General features: G+C 38.7%; 1 protein-coding gene across 21 annotated transcripts in view; it reads right to left on the bottom strand.

The window, feature by feature from the left end:
- Positions 1-19,415, bottom strand: part of SCMH1 (Scm polycomb group protein homolog 1) — a 162,367-nt gene extending 142,952 nt beyond the window's left edge. For 16 of the 21 annotated variants that reach the window (XM_074305449.1, XM_074305438.1, XM_074305434.1 and 13 more), the window contains exon 1: positions 19,072-19,415. The gene's annotated coding sequence lies outside the window, so the exon portion shown is untranslated. Of the gene's footprint in view, positions 1-15,857; positions 15,914-19,071 lie in introns of all 21 variants that reach the window. The other 5 variants (XR_012488523.1, XM_074305450.1, XM_074305435.1 and 2 more) reach the window with 1 other exon arrangement.
- Positions 19,416-20,373: the final 958 nt, after the last annotated feature.

A 20,373-nucleotide genomic window follows, 5' to 3' on the forward strand; every position in this document is an offset into this window, starting at 1 on the left:
CAATTGACTCTTGAAATTATAATATGGTCACAAGGTTTCATAAATGGAGGACACTACTGCTGGGAAGAAAAGAGAAAGAATAAATAAAAATGGCTCAGTTTTGCATAAAGTTTATAAGAAATAATTTTTAAAATCACTCTGAAATTTTCAGAGGTGCTCTCAGGACTCAGGCCTAATATAGGATTTGAGTTCTTAGAAACACTAGGTTGTATTTTGTTTCATATATATTCTTCTCCCCCCCCCTGCCCCCCGCCTGGGGTTAAGTGACTTGCCCAGGGTCACACAGCTAGGAAGTATTAAGTGTCTGAGACCAAATTTGAACTCAGGTCCTCCTGAATTCAAGGCTGGTGCTCTATCCACTGTGCCACCTAGCTGCCCCTCCATTAGCTCTTTATGTATTAAGTACCATGGAAGAAGGATTTTAAACCCAGAGGCCTGTTTTGGGTTGACTCAACTTTAGCTCAGTTAAGTCTCTTAAGGGATTCAGTAAGTTGTTAGTTGCTTACTGTTTTTACATCATCTTCCAGAAAGAATTGGGCCACATTGGAGAAAAAGCAGGAGAAATACTTGTTATCTGCATTCTCAGTTAAACTGCTAACTTCACTTTCTAAAATAAACAAATCAAAATTTTAACCCAGTAAGGCAGCCCTACACACATATAAAGATTTATGTTGATGGGATAGGCAAAGAACAAATATAGCCCCTATCCTAATCTTATTCAAACTCTCTTATTCAAAAACCTTCTATGACTCTTCACTGTCTATTAAATAAATGAGGAATATAAGAGATAAGAGCTGAAAGTGACCAAGAAATCATATAATTCTATTCTTATGCTTTACAAATGAGAAAAATAAAGCCTAGAAAGGTTAAATCTTTGCCCAAAGTCAGAGAGGAAGTATCAAGAGTTGATATTTTCTAAGTCCAGACTTCTTAGGTTGGCATTCAAAGTCTTCCATGCTTTAATCCTAAATTTGCTCTTCTACACTTCTCTTCCACTTGTCCCATACTCACACAGTCTCTCTGTCTCTGTCTGTCTGTCTCTCTCCTCTTCCACCCCCAAATATACCAGCTAACCTGAACTACTTGCTATTCTTCATTCTATGATTTCTTGTGTGTAAATGATCTCCCACATAAGCTTTCCTTGATCTATTTTTTACCAATGATTCTCAAGGCCCAGTTCAAAGACCATCTCCTCAATGAAGCCTTCCTAGTTCCCTCTAGAAAGAAATGTTTCCCTGCTCTAAATTTTCACAATACTTTGTATTTTTCTTATTGTTCCTCCTTCTTAGTATTATGATTATAGGTGTCTATGTTTAATATTCCCTCCTAAACTATAAACTCCTGGAGTACAAGAATAAGTCTTTGGAACTTTTATTTCTCCTAAAGGCACTATACCTAAGACTTTAGTAAATACTTTTGGAATGAACCAGTAAAATAAAGGTCAAATGCATTACTGAAAAGGTTAATACACACCGAGGATGGCAAGGCAGGAAGAGTGCCACAACCAGGGACATCCTACCTCTTTATCTTCTCCAGTAGTTGAATACCCTAATAGGGTTCTTTTGACAAGAGGGATACTATTTGCTCTGCTGTAGCCTAACATTTTCCATCTGCCTTTCCTTCTAAGCCCTACAGTCCCCAGGCTTTATCATCTTGATTATGTAAGTAACTCAAAGACTTTCAGGCTTTTCCATCTGCCCTAAAGCTTAACTTTCTATTATGTATTTTTTCTCCTGAATAAAGCATGAGTTCCAGGAGAACAAGGGGTGTCTAGCTATTTCTATCCCCAGTACTTAGCACATAGTCAAGTGATTAATACTGATTCATTCATTCATTTATGAACTATCTGTATGACTAGTGAAAAAAATTAATAGATTATGTTTAGATTGACACTTTTCTTTTTAGAATAATGGTTTCTTTAACTATCAAAGAGGTGTTTTTTTGTTTGTTTGTTTTTTAATTCAGTTGGCAATAAAAGAATATAATTTGACCCTGAAATTCTTCCATTCCTTAGAGATCTATTCTATGAAATCTTGTCTGATTATCTGGGCTAAAAGAAATCTCCCCCTTGCAATTTTTCTTTCCTAGAATTTCTAATAATATTGTGGCCTTTTTCTTTATAATTAACGAGATAATCATAATTATCACATTCTAATTTATAGCATCATTATATGTTCTCAGGCCTGGTTTCTCCATCAAGATGATAAGCAAGGAATGTGTTTTATTTCAGAGTCAACTTGTTTAATTTGAATAACTTTTCCATTTCCTCTCTTAGGTGACTGAGAAGAATAAAAGGTAGAGGTTTTTATGCTTGGGAAGGTCAGAGAATGCTTTTAAAAATAAAGAAGGGAAGAAAGAGGAAATGAAGTGAGGGTAACATGGAATAATGAAAAGAATACCTGATTGGAAATTAGAAAATCTGTGGGTTTTTTGTCCTATCTAATTGGTTAACTTCATTAAGGTTATTTTCTTTTTGGTTTTCCCACCTGCAAAATAATATCTGTTTAAAGAATTATATTACTTTCAGGCCAATCCTAATAGACTTGTAATGGAAAGAGCCATTTGCATCTAGAGAGAAGACTGTGAAAACTGAGTGTGGGTCACAACATAATATAATAAACTTTTTTGTTGGTTTGCTTACTTTTTTTTTCCTCTCTTTTTTTTTTCCCTCTTCGATCTTATTTTTCTTGAGCAGCATGCTAACTGTGGAAATAGGGTTAGAAGAATTATACATGTTTAATCTATATTGGATTACTTGCTGTCTAGGAACAGGAAGATAGGGGGAAGGGAGGGAGGAAAATTTGGAACACAAGATTTATATTTTGAAAATAAAAGCTGCTATCAAAATAAAAAATAATTTTAAAAAAGGAATTACATGACTGACTAAGGGTGCAAAACAGAAATTATCTTTCAAATCTATAGAAAAGAGAAGAGTTCATGATCAAATAAAAGGGGAAAAATCTTAAAACTTTGACTGGAATTTTTTTTTTTTTTTTTTAAATTTGCACAAACAAAACTAATGCAGCTAAAATTGGAAGGGCAAATGGGGAAAAAAAAAATCTTGCCAGCAGATTTTCCTAATAAGAATCTCATTCTAAATCTATTTTGTCTGCTTCCCAACTCCATTCTTCATTTAAAAAAAAAAAAAAAAAAAGAAAGAAAGAAAAACAAAACACATATATATGCAAAAGTCAATTAAAGCAAATTCTTGAAATGGGTATATCTAAATAAATCTTAGTCTGTATCTTGCTAAGATTTATTTAGATATACCCATAAGATCTTTGTTTTGTTTGGTAGGTAGGATGTTTCATCATGGGTTCTCTGAAATGATGGTTGGTCATTATACTAATCAATTCTTAAGTGTTTTGTTTGTCTTTTCAACATTGTTATTATGCAAGTTATTTTAATCCTGCTTACATTAATTTTAAAGATTCAAATTTATAAATATAAGGATTACTTCCTAACTGATTAAATGGCCAAAGAATATGAACAAGCAGTTTTCTAAGAAAAAAAAAATTCAAACTTTCAATATTCATATGAAAACAATTTTCATCATCATTATCACTAATATTGCTTACTACTTGCCAGGCACTTTTATCTAATTTGATCCTCAGAGCAATCCTGGGATATAAGGTATATATTATATTCCCATTTTACAGATGAGAAAATGGAGACAAACAAGTAAAGAGACTTGCTCAGGGTCACACAAACAGTACCTATTTGAGGCTAGATTTGAACTCAGGTATTCCTGACTCCCGGCCCTCTATACTCCAATACTCCACCTAGTAATCTAATCACTAAAAATAAGAAAAACGAAAATTTAAAAAATTTTGCAAGGTTATATCTCCTACCCATCAGAAAAACTGACAAAAAGTAAAATGACAAGTATTGTAAGGGCTTTAGGAAAACAGGCTCATCAGTGTACTATACACTGGAAAATGATCTAGCCCAAAACTATCTAAATTAATTTACTTATTCAGTCCCATACCAATCAAACTCTCAAGAAATTATTTCACAGAGCTAGAAAAAATAATAACAAAATTCATATGGAAAAATAAAAGGTCAAGAATTTCAAGGGAATTAATGAAACAAAATGCAAATGAAGGTAGCCTAGCTATGTCAGACCTAAAACTATATTACAAAGCAGTAGTCATCAAAACCATTTGGCTAAGAAAACAGAGTAGTCAATCAGTGGAATAGGTTAGGTTCACAGGACAAAATAGTCAATGACTATAGTAATGTAGTGTTTGACAAACCCAAAGACCCCAGCTTTTGGGATAAGAACTCATTATTTGACAAAAATGGCTGGGAAAATTGGAAATTAGTACAGCAGAAACTAGGCATTGACTCACACCTAACACCATATATCAAGATAAGATTGAAATGGGTTAATGATTTTGATATAGTGATATTATAAGCAAATCAGAAGAACAAAGGAAAGTTTATTTCTAAGATCTGTACAGAAGGAAGAAATTTATGGCTAAAGAAGAGCTTTTACATTATTGAATGCAAAATGAATAATTTTGATTATATCAAGTTAAAAAGGTTTTGTACAAAACCAATGCAGACAAAATAAACTGGAAAAAATGTTTATTTTCAAGGGTTCTGATAAAGACCTCATTTCTAAAATATATAGAGAACTAATTCAAATTTATAAGAATTCAAGTCATTCTTCAATTGATAAACAGTCAAAGGATATGAACAGGCAATTTTCAGATGAAGAAATTAAAACCATTTCTAATCATATGAAAAGGTGCTCTAAAATCATTACTAATCAGAGAAATTCAAATTAAGACAACTCTGAGGTACCACTATATACCTCTCAGATTAGCTAAAATGACAGGAAAAGATAAGGATGAATGTTGGAGGAGAGGTGGGAAAATAGGGACACTAATACATTGTTAGTAGAGTTGTGAACTGATCCAATCATTCTGAAGAGCAATTTGGAACTATGCCCAAAGGGCTATCAAATTGTTCATACCCTTTGATCCAACAGTGTTTTTACTGGGCTTGTATCCTAAAGAAATCATAAAGGAGGGAAAGGGACCCACATGTACAAAAATGTTTGTGGCAGCTCTTTTTTATAGTGTCAAAAAACTGGAAACTGAGTGGATGCCCATCAATTGGAGAATGGTTTGAACAAAGTTATGGTATATGAATGTTATGGAATATTATCATTATATAAAAAATTATAAGCAGGATGATTTCAGAGAGATTTGAAGAGACTTACATGAACTGATGCTAAGTGAAATGAGCAGAACCAGAAGATCATTATACACAGCAACAGCAAGATTATACGATGATCAAATTCTGATGGATGTGGCTCTCATCAACAATAAGGTGATACAAAGCAGTTCCAATGGTCTTATGATGAAGAGAGCCATCAGCACCCAGAGAGAGTTCAGTGGGAACTGAATGTGGACCATAACATAGTATTTTCACTCTTTTTGTTGTTGTTTGCTTGCATTTTGTTTTTTCTCATTTTTTTCCCTTTTGGATCTGTTTTTGCTTGTGCAGCATGATATTTGTGGAAATATGTATAGAGGAATTGTACATATTTAACATATATTGGATCACTTGCCCATTGGGGGAAAGGAAGGGAAAAAATTAGAACACAGGGTTTTTGTAGGGGTGAATATCAAAAATTATCCATGTATGTATTTTGAAAATAAAAAGCCATAATTTTTTAAAAAAATGACATTTGCTCTGCTCTCACAAACTGCTTTCTTAAACTCATTTTAAACATGAACCAACAATGTTTTTATTACAAGATTACTATTTTTCCTTTAGTTTTCTGACCATATTCTAATAATCAAAACTACATGGCAAAGAATAAACAAAAAAAAAAAATTAAAAAACTGTAAATTTTAAAAAATAAATAAATAAAAATGGTCTAGCCATTCTAGAACATAATCTGGAACTATGTTCAATAAGTTACTAAACTAAGAATATACTCTGTAGAAATGAAAGAAAAAAGGACTCCTATGTACAAAAGATATTTATAGCAGAAATGGTTGTGGTGGCAAATTAATTGGAAACTAAGGGAAGTATCCATCTATTGGGGAATGGCTAAACAAAATGGTGTATGAATGTAATGGAATATTTACTCTGATGAAATGAAAAAAGGGAGGGTTTCCGCGAAACTTGCCAAAGATTGATATGAACTGATACAGAGTGAAAGAAGCAGGATCAGGAGAACAACCTATACAATAACAACATTATAAAGACAAACAATTTTGAAAGACTTCAGGGCTTTGATGAACATAATGACTAACCACAATTCTAGAGGACACTTATGAAGAAGCATGTTACCCAGTTCCTGACAAATAGGTAATATTCTCAGGGTGTACAATGAGAAATATATTAGAGTGGAGAGGGAAGAAGGAAAAAAAAATTCTTTTAACTAAAAATTTAAAGTTCAGAAAATAAAATTGGACCAAATCATCACTAAGATTTCTTTCCCCCAAGGATTCTATAATTCAAGATTCTATAATTCTAACTGTAATGATTTCATACAAGCATAATATTGGGGGAATGAGGAACAATGCAGACAGGAAAGGGTTGGGGGAGATCATCTATCTGTGTTTCAGTCAGTGATTTTCGAATATTTTTATATTCTGGTAGTTTGTTAAGGAATCTGATAATTTGACTTTTATAGACAATTAAGAGGATTCAAAGACCATCTAGTCCAATTTTTTTTTTTTTTTTTTTTCAATTGAGGAAATTTGGTCCTAGGGTGTTTGAATGAATTGCCTAAGGCCACACAGGTAGAAGACAAGAAGCAGGATAGAAGCCCAGGCGTATACTCTTTGAATTAAAGTTTATTAATTTCAGTTTGAAGCCTTTCATAATACCCCTTGAGTTAATTGGAGACACCATGTGATATCACAAAATTTGGATCAGAACCTAATCTAAATCATTTAGGCCAGCTGACTCTCTCTTTTTAAAGATTTTCAGTACCATAGAATCATAAAATATTAAAACTAAAAGAAACTTTAGGTATCATGCGGCCAGAAATCATAGATTTAGAACTACAAGGAACCTTAGAAAGGTTATTTAGGTTCAGAGTGGGGAAGTTATTTCCCCAAAAGTCAATTAGTTAATGATCGTTCTGGAACTCAAGTTCAAGTATTCTAATTCCAAATTAACGTTTCTTTCCATCACACCCACATCTATACTTCTGTCCATGTTTCCTATTACAAACTGTGGGGCATAATGACAAAAATCATTTTTCTTTTCATCATATTTAAGTGCTTCAGAGCAAAAGCACTATCAGGAGTAACTATAAAGCAATAATTAATACATCTGTAATTGTGCCCATAAGTGAATAAATGCTAAGAACAACTAATAAAAGCAAATGCAATGTATATATATGCTTTCATTCTGAGAGCAGCAGCTCCACAAAATTACTTTAGTAGAGTCACCAAAAATGGTGTTTGGACAGTATTAGGTCTTCTTGAAAAATTGCTGGTAGTACTTTGGTCTAAGACCCTTAGCTATATTACTATCATAACATACTTTTTTTAAAAAGCCTTTTTATTTACAAAATATATGCATAGTTTTCAACATTTGCCCTTGCAAAATCTTGTGTTCCAATATTATTATAACTTTTTATTGACAGAACATATGCAGGGGTAATTTTTTACAACATTATCCCTTGCACTCCCTTCTGTTCAGACTTTTTCCCTTGCCTCCCTCCACTCCCTCCCCTAGATGGCAGGCAGTCTTATACATGTTATAGTATATCCTAGATACAATATATGTGTGCAGAACCGTACAGTTCTCTTATTGCACAAGAACTGGATTCAGAAGGTAAAAATAACCTGAGAAGAAAAACAAAAATGCAAACAGTTCACACTCATTTCCCAGTGTTCCTTCCCTGGGTGTAGCTATCTGTCCATCATTGATCAAATGGAACTGAATTAGATCTCTTTGTTGAAGATAACCACTTCCATCAGAATACATCCTCATACACTATTGTTGTTCAAGCGTATAATGATCTCTTAGTTCAGCTCATTTCACTCAGCATCAGTTCATGTAAGTCTTTCCAAGCCTCTCTGTATTCATCCTGCTAGTCATTTCTTACAAGTGTTCCAATTTTTTTTTCTCCCTCCCTTCCCTCCTCCCCTTCCTTTGGATGGCAAGTAATCCAATGTATGTTAAACATGTGCAAATCTATAAATATTTTCACAATTACTAATCTTAGCACTTTATGAGCAGAAAACTACGCAAAAAGATTGGATTCTATTGTAATTTGTATTATTCTCACCTGAGGGCCTTATTATTTTCTCATTAAATAATCTCCCATATACACAGTTCTGATTATTTCGTTTCCCTGATCAGAAACCTTTAATGGGATAAATCAAAGTCCCAACTCCTGCACCTTGAAAAAGGCCTTCCACAATCTGACCCCCTCATTTCCAGCTCTATTTTTCTACATGAATAATGTATGTTAGTAATTACTCATTGTTCCATAAACATTAGCCAGGCTTGCTTCCCATTCAACAAAATCCAATTAAATAAATTGAATTAGACATCTAGACCAGCCTGAAGGCACAATGTAGCCAAGCCTTGCTTTTCTGGCTTTCTTTAAGGAGACAAACTGCCTCCTACTCACTAGTAGGTTTTCCAGAGGCACACACACACACACACACACACACACACACACACACACACACACACACACACACCCACCAAAAAAACCTCCTAAGATAAAACCAAGTTTGCCACAAGTCACAGTAACAGGGCAGGTTGGGACTATATTAACACAAGTCCTCAATCTTGAACCTTCTAATCATCATTCATATGATTATCTGCCTTCATAAGTGGTCGTTACTACTGCACTGCCTGAATTTATTCCCCAAAAGTTAGCATACTTTCATTTCTTTCTACTATTCTCTGTGACACTGAACCCCACAGAGGCTGACCAAACCCTTTCATTACTAACCTCAGGTGTCCGTTCCTTCATCTTTCAGTTCTCACTTTCTCAAAGTTCCATTCCAAATCTACCCACCTCTTCCACCATGCCTTCTGGGATGCTTTTTTTTTCTATAACTCACCTTTTATCTTCTGTAATTCCCTAAATCCTTTCTGCCCTCAATGACACTATTCCCCCAGGCATTCTTTTTAGTCAAGACTGCACTTCATTCATACTCTGACTCAACTGCTATAGTGGTGGAGTGTGAATATTCTTTGCTTCTCACTCCCATTCCAGATTCTCTACTCCCACCATATGGCATTCTCTCTTTCTTCAGAAATCTTTCAGTCCAATTTTTTTTATCCAATCCAGATTTTGTAGTTGTTACTGATGCCCAAACTATCCTCCCTACCTTTCTCAATGAAGTCAGTACCTACTTCAGAGTCTTTTTCTCTACCTTAATTCTTCTCAATCTGAAGAACTTCACAGTACACACATCCTCAAATACCCTAATTTTCTAATTACTTAATCTACTCAATTCCCATATAACCACTTCTTTACTCCATTTCAACATCTCATCCTCCCCCAATTCAAGCAACTCCAGTGGTTTTCTACTGCTTCTAGGATAAAACATAAAAACTTTTCTGTTTAGCTTTTAAAGTCATATAACAGCCCCCCAACCAACTTTTTGACCTCACTGGATATTACTCTTCCTTCTGAACACTGCAATCTAGCCAAATAGACCTGATTCTTCATGCCTGAAATATACTTCTTTCTTATCTCTGCCTCACAGAATCGCTCTAAGCCAAAGCAATATCTTATACAGGAAAACTTTTCTAAACCTCTCCATTGCTAGTGCCCTTTCCCCCAAATTAACTTTTGCTTAATTTTTAAATATTTGTAATATTTATAAATTCATATATTATATATATTTAGTTATTAACTTAATATTTATAGTGTACTTAAATTTTATATGTACTTGTCTCCCCCATTAGAATGTAAAATCAATGTGAATAGATTGTTTAATCTGTGTATTTTTATTTCCAGTGCCTAGAACAATGTAAGTGCTTATACACAGCAGGTATTAATAAGTGTATATAGCCGGACTGATCCTTTAGTCCATTCAACCCTAAGTTATCTACTACTCTTAAATCTCTGTTCCATCCTATTAGTGATCATACTTTTCCACTATTTACTTCATTTACTCCTATTCACATAATACTTAAAACTCAAAGATACCACAAAAATGAATTGCTTGGGGTCCACTACAAATTTGTACTAACTAATCTCAACTGGGCCCCACTATAACTCCCTAACTCCCTATTACTTTCCTAGCCCCATTAGAGGGCCATCCCTAGTTGTCCTTATCTGTATCTTGTCATGGCCTAGAGGGCTCAGGAGGAGGGAGTGAGGCTGGTGACTTTGCATAGTTCTCCTGCACTTCAATCCAATTCACTTGCATGTCTTAGAATCACCTCCCTGCTGATATGGTTCTCTTTGAGAGTGAAGGACAAACACCATCTCTCCTCATCTTAGCATCTACATTGTGCCATATTTTCCTCAGTCAAACCTCCCATGACATCTTTTGCTCCAACTATTTAAAAAAAATTTAATAGCATTTTATTTGTCCAAATACATGCAAAGACAGTTTTTAACATTCACCTTTAAAAAACTTTGTGTCCAAATTTTTCTCTTTCCCCTCCTCCCAAGACAACATTGCTCTAACTTTTGAAGTTGAACACCACACCTCACTTCATATTTTAATGAAAATTTTGAGGCCAAAATTAAAGAGCTTCTTTTCTTCATCCCGAATCCCTTTCACATTGTCCTCTCCTAGCTCCTTCACATGGTCTACAAATGCACACAGGTTTCCTCAATTCTTAAAAAACCCCTACTTGATCCTACCCTATCTTTCAGCTATCATTCTGTATTTTTCCTTCCCTTCTCAGTTAACCTCTTTGACTTTACTTCTTTTCACCCTATGGAATCTGGCTTCCAATTCTTTTTTTCAATTGAAATTGCTCCATCCAAAGTTAGCAGTGATTTCTTGATTGCCAAATCTAATGACCTCTTCTCAATCCTCATCCTTTTTGATCTCCTTGAAACCTTGACACTATCTACTTCTCCTGACTGCTCTTTTCTCTAAGCTGTTAGTAACACTGATATTAAATTGGTTCTTCTAAAACTTAGCTGAATTCTCTTTCTCAGTTATCCTTTCTGGATCTTCTTCTAGGTCATTCCCACTAATCATGGGTATCATTCTCTTAAGAATTTTCCCTGCCCCCTCTTCTAATCTTTACACTACTAAGCTTGTTGAACTTTCATGGATTCATTATCATCTCTATGCTGATAATTCTGAGATCTTGCATCATCAAACATCTTGCCTATCAAACATCTTGAACTGGATGTCCCATATACATCTCAAAGTTAATATATTTTAAACTGAATGTATTATCTTTATTATTAGTCTTTTTTGAATTTTCTCTATTAATGTCAAAGGAATCACTAACCTTCCAATTGCCCAGATTAACAATCTTGATGTCTTTCTCATCCTAGACATCCAATCTATTATCAAATCTTGTCAATTCTATCTTCTTAAACCTATCTTCTATATACCTCCTTCTCTTCACTCACACAACTACTATATAGTATAATCCCCTATCACTTCATACTCAAGCTTACTGAGATAGCCTTTTAACTGTTCTCCCTGCCTTAACACTAGGTCCATCTTCCAGTTAGCTATCAAAGTGATTTTCTGAAAGCACAGACCTGACCAGTAACTTTATTATTCAACATTATCAATGGCTTATATTACTTTCAGGATTAAATATAAAATCCTCTGACATTTAAAGCAAATTAGACACTTAAGTGGCATAATGGATATTATGCCTAAACTATTAAACCTAAATTCAGGAATACTCTTCTTTTCATGATCAAATCTAGCTTCAAATACTTACTAGCTGTATGAACCTAGGCAAGTCACTTAATCCTTTTTACCTCAGTTCTTCATCTACATAAAGAGTTGAAGAAGAAAATGGCAAACCATTTCAATATCTCTATCAATAAAACCACCACAGTGTCACAAAGAGTTGGACACAACTGAAATTGCTGAACAACAAAGTCAGGAAGATCTGAGTTCAAAAGTAGCCTCAAACACCACCTGTGTGTGACACTAGACAAGATGCTTAATTTCTGTTTGCTTTAGTTTTTCAAGTGTAAAATAGGGTTAATAACACCTACTGTAATGCCAAAGAAACTGAGGCAAGATAGAAATTAGAGAGTATTTAATAATTTACTTAAAGGAAGAGATTTACTGGGACCAAATGGATCCATGGTTTGGTCCCCGAACTGAATGAGACTATCCTTTCCAAGAATCCAGCATCTAGCAGCCAATGGGAGTTCTCAATGACGTATTTATTCACAGTAACTAAACAAAGGCAGGGGGGTAGAGTCCAAACTCTGATGAGCAGGAATCTCCAAGCAAGAACCATCAATTTGGTTCTGACAAGAGTCGGGGGTAGGACCATAAATTCTAACAAACTGGGAGTTAAGAAAGTATCTAAGAGACAGAATTAGATTTTTGAGTTTACACTTTGACAATAACCTTAGAGCAAATAGCCCTGAGTTATATCAGTCTTCATGAACCAGAGTGGGGTTTGCAACTAAGGGGATTGAGTCATAACAATTGGGGAAACTGAGGCAGAATAATTGAGGGAAACTGAGTCAGAACAATAAAAGAGAACTGTGGCACATTACTTCCTGTGAAAATCAAATGAAATGATCTTTGTAAAGTGCTTCGTACATACAATAATAGATATGTAATAAATCAATCCTTCATTCCTTCTTTGAACATGATATTCTATCTTCCTACTCTATGCCTTTCCACTGGCTGAGGCGCAAGCTTTCAATGCTCTCCTTCCTCAGTTCTACTTGGCTTCCTAGATTTGGCTCAAATCCCATCTTTTCTATTCCTGCTCCTTCTGCCTTCCAAGAACTTTTCTCTGAGATTCCCTCTAATTTACATTGTATCTATCTTGTAAATATAAACCATGCATAGTTAGCACAAAGAGCAGGACCTTGAATCTGGAAAATCTGAAATCAAAGATGGCTTCAACTCTTCCCAACTGTGTAATCCTAGACAAGTCACTTAATTGTACTCTGCCTTAGTTTCCTCATCTATAAAATAGGAATAATGTTAACACCTATTTCCCAGGGTAGTTGTGAGAATAATACTGGGATAGTGTTTTACAAACCTCAAAGCATCATATAAATGCTAGTTATCATTTCCAGATATTTGTATGTTGTATCCTCCATTAGAATGTGAATTTCTAGGGAACAAGTACTGGTTTTTCCTTCCATTGTATCAATACTGTTCAGAACAAAGTAAGAATTTATTAGATTCTTGGGGATTAACTGAGTGCAGCCAGGGGTAATCAGGGCTTGAACTTTTAAAATCATAGTCATAGAGCTAAGAAAGAGAATGGATGTAAGAAACATTAGAGTCATACACTGAACTGACAGGACTTCACAACTAATTGAAAGTAGAAAATAGGGAAGAAGAAAGCACGAAAAAAAAGTTTTTGAGCCTAAGTAGGCAGTGATGGTGGTGCCATCTATAGAAACTGGGAGGATGGTAAGGAGGGTGGGTGCAGGGATAAGATGACAAGTTGAGTTTTAGACTAAGTTAAATTCACTCATTTTAAAAAATAAATTAATGAATTTTAATTAAACATTTCTTCAGCATCTATGAAGCATTTTTGATCCAGTGCAAAATGATCAGATAAATAAAAAGATAAGGGAGTAGCTCTGGTCCTCCAGGAAATTCCAGTTTACTAAGAGATAAGAGGATTATACAAATAGCAGTAAAAAGCAGTACAATTTAAGTACAAAGAGAAAGGTGAAAGGTACAATAGTAGTTCATAGCTGTGAAGGATGATCCCTAGTTGGGGTGAGCAAGGAAGGCTTCAAGAAAGACACAGCCTTTAAACTGACATTTGAGAACAGGAAACATTTCAACAGGTTAAGTAAGGGATATGGGAAAGCATTATAAGAGAGCATTACCAGAACATTGTGTGCAAAGACACACAGATAAAACAGACATATTTGACAAAACAGATATATTTGGGGAATTGTAGTTCCTTTTGGATCAGATCACAGGGCAGGTGGAGGGAAATGATGAGATAAAGCTGAAAGTATAGACTGAAGTCAGATAGAGCCAGTCTTTAAGATGGCAGGTCAAGGACTTTACAGAATAAGTCACTGGATGATTCTGAGTAAAGGAATGACATCATATGTGGAAGTTGCTAGGGCTGATAGTAAGGAAAAATTTCTTTACAATAAGTACTCCTCAAAAATTGATTAGACTGCCTCAAAGGTCAATCACCACTGGACACTGGAAGCCTAAATGGTAAGGTAACATGATATTGGGGAATTTTTCTATTTAGTACTAGTTGATTAGATAATCTTTGGGGTTCCTTCCAAAACCACAATTCTGTGATAGCCAGATTTATGACTTCAATGTGAAAACCTGTACAAATCATTCTTTTTCCCCCTCAATTTCCTAACAACAAAATTAACAGGCTTTATCTTATAAGGCTCTAGCCTTAGATTTAATCATATAGCTTTGGATTTTTATTGAAATGAATTGAAAAAGCACTCATTCCTCCACACACAAACACACTCCATATTTAAAGTTCTTGGGCAAGTCAACTTTTGTTTAAAAAAAAAAAAAAAAAATATATATATATATATATATATATATATATATATATATATATATATATATATATATATATATATATATATATATTTCAACTTGAAAGCTAAAGAGATTGGAGGGCAAAGGATTTGGGTTCTACTCCAGCTCTGAAAAACTGGGTAATAACAAGAATAATGTGTTATTTCTATAGTACTTTAGCTGTTGCAAATCAAGCCTGTAAAAGAGATACTTTGAGTAACAGTCCTGTTTTACAGGGAAAGATGAGATTCAGAAAGTTTAAGTGACACCCACAATCTCAGTGCTGTCAGTGTTTCGGGGCTCCAAAACTCATTCCTCAAAAAATGAGGGCACTGAATTAGATTATCTATATTAGATATCTATATATATATCTATGGATTTTATACACACACACACACATACACATACACACACACACACACACACACACACACACACACAATTTTAAACTCCCAAATCTTCCCGTTCTATGATTATAATCCTTCCCTTATCTGAAACAATGTACTAGCAGAGCCCCTTTATATTAATTTATGTCAACAAACAGGCATATATACTCCCTTCAGTGGTAAATGCTAAAGGCACAAAGACAAAAATAGTCACTGGCCTAAGAAGATCATCTAATAGGAGAGACTGAAAGCAAACATTTCTGTATATCCTGGATATATAAAGAGTAAATAAGAGGTCATCTTAAAAGGAAGACACTAATATTAAGAGGCCCCAGGAAAGGCTTCTGGTAAAAGGGGAGAGTTTTAAAGAAAACAAAGTCCCCAGGGCAGAAAAAAGGAAGAGCATTCAAGGCATGAGTACAGGAATGCCCAGAAGTACAAGAGAATCTGTAAGTAGGTCTGTGTCCCTGGATCATCCCAGAAGGGAAAGGCAACAAGGGGCTAGGTTTTGAATGCCTTTTAAAAATCTAACAGAAACTAGGGATTCTTAAGTAAATCTTAAATTTTATATACTTAGTGTTTAGCACCAAACCCATCACACCACAGGTGCTTAACAAGTGCTTATAGTTTCTGATGTCCCCCAGCTGGGTGAGATAGCACTGAATTTGGTCAAGAATGTCTTTGATATGGAGATACTGGTTCTCATCCTTCTCTTGTTCCAAGGAGAGCATTTCTGATTTCAATGCTTTAGAGAAATGTAGTATAGTGGCAGGAGGACTGACTGGATTTAGCTTCTACTTTCAGCTCTACTACTTACTAGGTATGTGATGCTGTCAGGTCATTTTTCCTTTTCAGGGATCTCAGTGAACTTCTCTGTAAAATGAAGGAGTTGGGTTCAATGATTTCTAAGGTGTGTTTCAGCACTAACATTCCCTGATTTATGCTAATAGCACCTCCTCATGAAAAGTCTAGAAAATTTTACCTTAAATTATAAAACAAAAAAAGTAGTAATCACAAACTTCTGTAAAATATTCCATATTAGTACTATATACAATTTAAAAAAATGATTTAAATGATCCTTGTTTCCTTTAAAAAAAAACCTCCTAAAAAAAAAAACAAAAAACAAAACCTTAAGATCTCAAAATTTAAGTTGTCCTAGAAATGCTAGTAAAAGTTCAAAATCACCAATCAATTTTAAGAACAAAGAAATGAGGACAATGTTAAAAGTACCAGTTCTAATACTAGGCTCACGCAGCTTCTGTTTGGTTGTCTTATACAGAGTGAAACTTTGCTTAGAAGTTGAAACTGGTCCAGAAACAAGTTTGGCATTTTATCCACAAGGCCATCATGTTTCCCAAGAAAAGAGAGAGAAGAGAAAAGGGGGGGGGGGTAGGTGTAGACTGATGCTGTCCAATTCACTGTTTAGAGATTTGGGAGTTTGGGAAAAGGGCCTCTCATAAAAAAGGACAACAAAAAACCAACCCATATACTACCACATGCTAACTGAAAGCAAATGAGGGTTAATAATGAAAGCAAACAACACACATACCAACTATTTTTCATACAAAACTTTTGTATGAGCAGCTAGCTGAGTTTGAGCAAAGATAAATCAACCTGATAAATCAATGTCCCTCCAGCTGAATATCAAATTGAAGGCTTGGGGACAAAGTTAGACATTAAACTAGAAGGTCTTGTTATTTCCCTAAAACATTGTTAAGCAGGGGTATGTTTAAAAACAGCAACCCATTTCCTCTATAAAAGCAAATCTCTCCCTTGCTCTTTTGACCTCCCCAGCAGGGTAAAGGACACCTGGGTGCACAGTCTGTTTACTAGTAAGAAACATGACAGTACATAAATGAACAAAGAAATAAAGTGCTTCTTATTTATTAAGCTGCCTCCCTTTGTGGGAGACAGTCAGAACAAAAAGCCTAACCACAGTTCTGTCACCTCATCTACAGGGAGTTCCGCTCTCTGATTTTACTAGCCTTGACACATGTCCATTAGATATCCCTCCCAATCCTCAAAATACAGATTGTTAAGATCATATTCATACAGAAGGCTTGTATGTTCCTTTCCCCCATTCTTAGGATGTTGGTTGTTTACCTACTTTAACTGGCGGAGCTCTCTCCTACTCAGCTCCCCTTCACCCACACCCATTTTCAATTCTGAAAATTCATTCAAGTAATCAGTGTCCCAAGGAATGCAGAAGATGTGAGTGTCCTCATGAAGCTCCATAGATATTGTCTAATGTTGGGACCACCTGATGGTCACAATTTTATTTATTTAAGTTTTGGGCAGACAGACATAATCTTCCAGTCAGGCTAGGGTGGGAACAACTGACACACTGCTAAGTATTCTTACTCCAAGGAGCCATAACCTCTGTCCTAAGCCCCCTCCCATAATGATTCTGACAAAACCCTAGTCTGAACTCCCGGAGATGTGGAAACTCTCTCTCTACAACCCCAGTCCAAACCACAGAGTAGGTAAAGAGTGTCATCCTCTTAGAATGTCCAGACTTAATACTTAATAATATAGCTTAATACTCAAAATGGGGAGGGGAGGTCATATTCTCTGGGTCCCCCCCCCATCACCACAATGGAGAAGTTAGGGTCAGCTCTCAGGAAGATCCCATATGGAGTCATCCTTTTCTGCAATGACACCTTAGCCCCTCTAAAATGGGAGGGATGGCCCTTTCTATATCTGACATACAGAAGAGGGGTCATTCTCTGTTCTTATCTCAGGTTCTATGGGATAGATTTCTATCCCTGCATCCTCTTCACAAGAAGGATTGTTCTGTATCCCAGTCCAGACATTACAAAGAATGTGAGGGGTTTCTTTCCCTAGGTCCCATATGGGGACGAGAGTCATGCTCTCTCTATCCCCTCTGCATCTTGCTTAGGGGAGATCATCTCTGCGCCTGGTAAGAATGGAGGGAGATTGTTGTCAGTCCTTTCTCAAAGACCATGAGAGGGGCAGGTGATGCCAAGCCATGCAAGTTGAATTGGATTTAAGTGAGGAAGGGCTCATTAAGAGTAGGGGGGGAGTGGGGGACCCTCCCTTGTATGCCTCTTCAGATCGCGTCTATGTGTGGGGACTCTTAGCTGTGTCCCATGTGGGAAGGAGCCCTCACTCCTTTTGGGTCCCAGTGTCACAGAGAAGGACATCACCTCTGTGTACCCGTAGTCAAACCCTAGAGGAGGGGTTATCAGTCAGAGCCCCTGGGGGTGGGGAACCGATGTCTCCTCTGGGTTCCAAGTCAGACCCCCTAGGGGATGGGGGATCATCATGTCTCAGCATGTTCAGGGTTATCCCCTTCACATCTTCCCTCAGACCCTGGGGAGAGGGGGCAGGGTAATCCCTTCTGAATCTCAGTTATCAGCCAGTGAGGATGGAGAGAGGGGTAGGGGAGAAATCAATCTGAACCCCAGGGAAGAGGGCTCTCTCACCCTAGGGGAGTGTCACCCTTCTGAGTACCTGGTCTGACCCCATGGGGGAGGGGATGTTACTCCTCTGGGTCCTTTCTGAGCCTATGGGGGGGGTGTCATCCCTCTGGGTCCTGGTCTGACCTCATGGGGGAGGGGATGTCACTCCTCTGGGTCCTGGTCTGACCCCCATGGGGGAGGGGATGTCATTCCTCTGGGTCTGTTCTGACCCTATGGGGGGTGTCATCCCTCTGGGTCCTGGTCTGACCTCATGGGGGAGGGGATGTCACTCCTCTGGGTCCCCATCTGACCCCCATGGGGGAGGGGATGTCACTCCTCTGGGTCCGTTCTGACCCTACAGGAAAGGGGGGGTCACCCCTCGAGGTATCGGCCCCCCCCGGAGCCCATTGTTGTCCCGGGGGAATGTCACCGCCTCCTGGGGCCCCTCAGTCGGGCGCGGGGCGCGGGCTCTCCTCGGGGCCTGCTGGGCCCGGGCCGGGACAGACGCCCTGACAGTCGGACAGGCCGGACCCTCACAGGCCGGCGGGGCGGCCGAGGCCTCCAGACTGCGCCGGATCAGGCCGGCAGGCCGGACGGCCCCGGGCTTACCTGAGGCGGCTGAGGCGGAGGGAGGCAGCGGCTGAGGCGGCGGCAGCGGCTGAGGCGGCTCACACTCGCTCCCTTCCCGCCGCCATGTTTCCGCTGCGCAGTGTGAGGGGGCGGGGGCGGAGGCGGAGGAGGGGGCGGCTCCGCTCCCTCCTTCCTCCCCCCTCCGCTCGCCTTCTACTCCCCACCCAGCGCAGCCCGGGTGGGGAAGGTGCCGCCTAGCGGCCGGGGAGTGATCATGCAGCCTCTTCTGGAGTCTGGCCAAGAGAGCCTTAGCAAGCTCCAACGTCGCCTCGGAAGCACAGCCAGCCCGCGCGCCCCGCGCCGCCGCGCCCCCGGCACACCCCCACCCTCACTCCACCCCCGGCACGTCGGGCCGCGCGCGCGCACACGCGAGGATGCGCGCGGCCTGACCCCCCCTCTGATGGCCCCCTCCCCAGCAGAGCACACGGGCGCGCTCGCAGACCCCCAGACCCGGTCTCTACCCCCCGCCTCTCGCTCGGCCCCAACCCTGAGCTAGCGTCCCAAACACTCCCGGGACTAACGGTCTGGAACGCCGGGCAGGGACTCCGGGGCCAATCAGTCCCGCCCGCCTTCTTACTGGATAAGGAGACTGAGGCCCCGGGAGTTTCTGGACCTGGCCAAGGGCAGAAGCGGCAGCGAGGTCGCACTCAGGACTCTGGAGCCTATTCACTTTACCGCGACGCACAGGGCCGGAAGCAGGAGTCCTGGGTTCAAGTCCTGCCCCTGAGCCTCCCCTGTGACAGTGGGTAAACCGAGGAGGGCGAGGTAGCACCCCCAATCAACCCTGCGGGGGCGTGACGTCACCCACGTGCTAACCCGGAGCCCCTGTGAAAGGGCTGGTTCCGTGGCTTCCCGAGCGCCTTCCAGCTGAAAATCTGGGACCCTCTCCCGGCTCCCGAGCGTCCTAGGCACGCGTGTCTCAGAGCCCGGCTCGTGTAAGGGAGACAGCTGTGGGGGCTCTAGGACAAGCGTGTAAGGACGAGCCCTCCTTCATAACCCTAACCTTTCCCACCCCACCCCCAGGGCGCCAGGCCCCGCCCTCCCCGAGTACGGCGGCCAGAGGCATCCCCACTTTCCGCCCTCTACAACCTTCCCCCCCCCCCCAAGTGGACCCCAACCCTGGAACCACCTCCGTCCCTTCAATCGTGCCTCATTCACAAGCAGGTGGGCAGCTTACAGACTGCCAGAACTAAAAGGGACACCTGAATCCAGGTTTCATTATATTACAACTGGAGCAAACGTGAGATCACGTGAGCCAGCTGCTGATCTTCAGAGAGGGGA

The sequence above is a fragment of the Sminthopsis crassicaudata genome, chromosome 3, assembly GCF_048593235.1.
Source record: "Sminthopsis crassicaudata isolate SCR6 chromosome 3, ASM4859323v1, whole genome shotgun sequence".
Classification (NCBI taxonomy): Eukaryota; Metazoa; Chordata; class Mammalia; order Dasyuromorphia; family Dasyuridae; genus Sminthopsis; species Sminthopsis crassicaudata.